This window comes from Acomys minous (assembly GCF_964271855.1).
Source record: "Acomys minous genome assembly, chromosome: 10".
In the NCBI taxonomy this organism is placed as follows: domain Eukaryota; kingdom Metazoa; phylum Chordata; class Mammalia; order Rodentia; family Muridae; genus Acomys; species Acomys minous.
Window position 1 is genome coordinate 46,166,171 of NC_140491.1, and position 5,298 is coordinate 46,171,468.

Genomic DNA, 5,298 nt, shown 5'->3' on the forward strand with positions numbered 1-5,298 from the left:
TCCATTACCTGTGGCAGAAATACAAGTTGACCAGACAATTTGTCTGACAAGCTGTGAGACATTAAAAAAAAAAAAAAGTCAAAGTCAGGAGTCCCCACACACTGTGCTGAGAATCGTATGAGCTCCTAGGCACATCTTCCAGTTACAGAGTAATTTGCAATTCACGAAGCACATTTGCAACATTTGAATGAAATCATTAATAAAAATGAAAGGACACCTTCCACTTGGGCTTTTAGAAGAGCACACCCTCCTGATACTTTGATTCATTTCATCTTTCAAAGGCTGTACGTTGGCGCTAACTCCATCTTCAAATGAAAGAAACAAACAAACAAAATCAACCAAACAAACAAAAAACACAAAAATACAGCAGAGCTAAGTAATATACCTCAAAAGAGGAAACAAAGTTAGAATCCTGCATTTGTCAAATCTGTGCTCTTTTTTTGTCACACCATCCTGTTTAAACTTGACTCCAATAACCACTAAGGGTGACTAGAAGAGGCTCCACCAACGGTGACTTTTACAGGCCACACATGTAACTTTAGTACTCAGGAGCCTGGGACAAGAGGGTTATAAGTTCAATGTCAGCCTCGACTATACAGCAAATTCAAGGTTAGCCTGGATTAAGAAGTAAGACTGTCTAAAAAAACAAAAATAAGCAAGCTAGTAGTGATTTCTAGATAGTGTGTGCTGCTCTGTGGAAGGGATGTCTCAACAAAAAGCTCAGAGTGTGTCAAGCAATGTCCCTGTCCTTGAATTACTTGGGGAAGACTATCACGTAAGCCAGAGCTGCCCGGAAGGTCTTATATCTGCAGGCAAGGGTGTCAGAGAGGGCCTAGGCCTGCTGTGCTGCGTTAGCGAGTGTCAGATGGCTTGCTATCACTCCATTCCAAAGAGCAGAGAGCAATAAAAAATATTCCCTTTAACCCTGCCACACAGCTCCTCATGCTATCTGTTGATCATAAGTACCGCATAGTCTTTGGCCACACAATCAACCTCAGGTTGCTCAGACCCCATAGAGCAATGGTTCCTCAACCTTCCTAATGTCACAGTCCATGGTGTTGTGCTGACCCCCAACCACAAAATTAGTGAGTTACTACTCCATAACTGTAATTTTGCTACTGTTATTAACCACAATGTAAATGTCTGATATACAGGATATTTGGTATGTGATGCTCCCAAGGGGTCGTGACCCACAGACTGAGAACCACTGCCATAGAGGGTGTGCATCCACAACTCTACTCTCCTGCACATGCTGGATCCAACACACATGTCAGGCGAGCCCTGACACTCCCATCTCGGAAAGGTAGTACCAGTCCCCCATCTCTGCTGTTGCTGCTGAGCCTGCCCTAGCCATGGGTCTCTGACCCACTGCAACAGCCTCCTAGTTAGCCGCTGTTTCTGTGCTGGGGACAATTCACCCCCAAAGCACCCCAGGGCAATCTTACTGCTTTGCACTTCATTCAATGAAATCTAAACCCTGAATGCACAGCACACGCTCTCTTGTATCTCTGCTTGCTTTTCTGACTCCACCCACTTGGACTTGGTCCCCCTCCACAGCCTGTCCCTCCCCGCCCCCAATTCCCAACCTAGGGTTTCTCAGAATGTGGAGCCTGGCACAGAAACATCGCCAATACCAGTGCATCCATGACAAACACAGACTCTTTGGTCACATCTCTGGAATCAGATCTTCCATGGTCAGGGCCCTAAGGGATGTAGGATGAGCTGATTTGTGTGACCACACTTATTCTAAGCACATCCCTTACTCGGGGCCCCTTGGCATTACGGTCGCTTACATTTGCAATGACTGCTCAACTCTCCTGAGTCACCTCTGGTGTGGGAAGCATTTGCCTGCGTTCTGCTTATCTCCTGCCCTTTCTCACTCAGTGAATTTGCAAACTAGGTAGAAAGACGGCATCAGTTTTCAAAACAGGTCCTTTCCACACACCATTGAGTACACGCATGGGTAGAGAACGCATCGGCTTCTACCAGCCACACATGGGAAGCTTGTTCCACACCACAGATAAGGAACATGAGGGGCTAAGTTTGGTTGCCGAAGTCAAGGCATTAGGATCTCCAGGACCTGCTGCCTTAGTTAAGGCTTCTATTGCTGGGGAAAGACACCTTATAATTTCGGCTGGCTTTCACTGTCGAGGCATGGTGGGAGGTGGGAGGCATGGGAGCACGCAAGCAGACATGAAGCTGGAGATGTGGCTGAGTGCTCTTCATCTGGATGGGCAGGCAGCCAGGAGAGAGACAGACATTGGGCCTGGCTTGAGCATCTGAAACCTTAAAGCCCTCCCCCAGTGACATACTTCCTCCTACAAGGCCACACCTACCTCCAACAAGGCCACACCTACCTCCAACAAGGCCACACCTACCTCCAACAAGGCCATGCCTCCTAACAGTGCCAATCCCTATGAGCCTGTGGGGGCCATTTTCACTCAAACCACCACAGTTGCCATGAGTTGCCTGTCACACCTCCTAGAAAAGCTGCTTTGAACAGCACGACACTGTCTACCCAGACCCAAGGCGGTATCATAAAATGAGACTTATAAAGACACTTTGTCATCACTGGCTGGGCCCCAGACCTGGAATGTGCGTGTGACAGACATCTGCAGGTGACAGGCCACCTGTGCCCATCTATTAGTGCATGGGAGTTGAGTGGCTGGCCGTGGCATCTTTATTTGGTAGGAAGCACAGTTTGTGTTTAAGCTTTTGGAAATGCAGAAGGAAACAGGGGAAAGGTATGAAATGGTACTGAATAGCTGCCTGGCCTTGGCCTTGGCATTCAGATGACCTAGGAGGGCAGCATAAAAAAGTTTTGAACACTTTTCTGCTTTGATCACACTGTGATGTGTAACTTTGGCTGATTTTTCCCATTTCTAACATTCCTCCTCATCCTGCACTTTTTCAACTACAATTTTTTTTTCTTTCTTAACTTTAAAAGCATCGACCCTTTTCAGAAAGAAAAAAAAATGCCTAAACTGAAGTCTTTCTGAGAAAGAATTACTTAAGAAGCAAGAATTATGCTCTGGGAACTTGCCATATCCAGCGTCGTCGCAGACTGTGGGGCGGGCGTAATCTTAATTCCCGGTATAGACTTTGCTTTGGTTGTTTGAAGTCCACACTTGCATTCTGCGCTAATGGCTTGAAACCCGAGCCGCCAGTGACTGCTGAGCTTTTGTTCCCACACTCAAGGGTTTCAAATTCAGAACAGCTGGACCCAAATTGCCTCTGCATATTCTTCCGTCTGCATTATCTTCATTTCTCTCTGGAACCAACTGACTTTTCTTTTTCTACAATTGAATATAAGTCAACAAAAACTAATAATAATTAGTGGTGCCGTCGGGGACTAAAATTTAACACGACGCTTTTGTCTGACTGTGACTCAGTGCATCTCACAAAAGGGAAGCCAGGCACTGAAAGCTGTGATTGCACGGGTTTTACGGCCCACTTTTCCTGAGTCATTTCAGAGGCCCTGAAACATCTTACGAAGCATATGTAGAAAAAAGATCACATACACAATCGGCTAATAAAAATTAACTTTTCAAGACACTATGCAACTTGACCAAGAAAAGAAAAGACACAAACTGTCCACCTTGAGGCTTCACTTAGACTGCTGACGTGCCATGTTGAGTGGCTCAGTGAACACAGGGACCACTTCGACCTACAGTTCCCCTTACGTCACATTCCGTTTGTATGCTCAGGAGCGTTATCTCCTTCTGGTCATTGTGCCTCAGGCTCCAGCAGTGAGTGTAGTCCTCAGCCAGTGTGTTAACCTGAAATGAACTCGGGCATCTTGAGATGTGGCTCTAGTATCTCTAAGGATCCTGGTGTTCCCTGGCTGTCCCTGCCAGTTGGCTAAAGTCTTAGACAATTCAAGTTGCAACACGTAAAACTGCAGCATGTACAGTTCTGTTTGGGATGCCTGTAACTGTGACTATTGACAGTGACTACCGAAACTACATCGCTGGGTTCCTTCATTTGTGCTGAGCCTTCGGTCCTCCTCACTTGTACGAGACAGGCGTGACTCCTTCTGGTCTCAGCCCCAAACTTCCTTCAGCTGTATTTAGGGCTAACCTAGTCTCCTTGGCAACCCCTAGATCAACTTACATCACTTCACATCTGGGGGCATTTCCGCCTTCAATGACAGCTGTACCAGGTATCCTGGCTCTTCTAGTCTCCTTTGAATAGCAGCCTGCCTCAGTCTCCCCAACCTGTAAAGCTCATGTTTTCTTTTCATATTAATCCCAGTCCATCTGATTCCCCCTGGAGAATCTGTGTCATATCTGGGCTCTTAGTTGACTGGTTGCCTCTTCTTTTGATGCCTTTGCAATGACATACATCACCCAGAGAATGTGGTCCAGTGAAAGCAACGCAGCAAAGAACCTTTTAGTGTTTGGTTTGGTTTTCCCTTGGCTTTTAGATACAAGGTTTCTCTGTGTGGCCTTGGCTGTCCTGAACTTATTCTGTAGACCAGGCTGGCCTCAAATTCGCAGAGATCCACCTGCCTCTGCTTCCTCGAGTGCTGGGATTACAGGTGTGCACCACAGTGTCCCACGACAAAGGACTTTTTGAACAGTAGTCCCTGTCATGCGGCAATGAGAAGATGATGTCTCCCTTGTCTCCCTGGGTCTCACTGGAACTAGGTAATCACCTCCTCAACAGAAAAGGGCAGAACATAGGATGCTGTGTATGGGGGTGGGGGGGGAGAAATGTAATGCAGGTTACTTCTGTATATGAAGTTAAGCTGCAATTCCAACAAAAGTGTCTGAACATGAGTCTGAAGTCCATGGCTTGTAACAGAAAAAAAAAAAAAAAAGAAAGTTCTGAGTATGTTCTGGACAAAGCATATTCCAAGACAGATGTGGTTTTTCCAGGATCAGAAGTGATGAAGAAAAGAGGTCAAAGGCCCTGCATCAGCCTGACAGAAATCTTTGACGGATTGACTGTCACAGCCATTCAACAGGAACAAAGGAAAGAACTTCCTATGTCACCAAAGAGTAGTGAAAATATTTGGCCTTGAGACGTCACCAACTACTGTTGGAAAGTGCATTCTTTTGGCTTACAAACTCTTCCAACATCACCTGAGTTAAGAGAACACAATGTGAGAAAGAGTGCCCCCTAGAGGTCAGACAGATGGACTTCACACTTCGGAAATCAGATCACGATATCTAGTTAGATAAATATCTTTCAAACAAATATGGACCTACTTTTGTTTTTGTAAAAGTCATGGAGAACAAAGCCAAAGCAATTCTTTGAGGAAAACAGGTAGCATCCAAAAAATATATTTTAAGA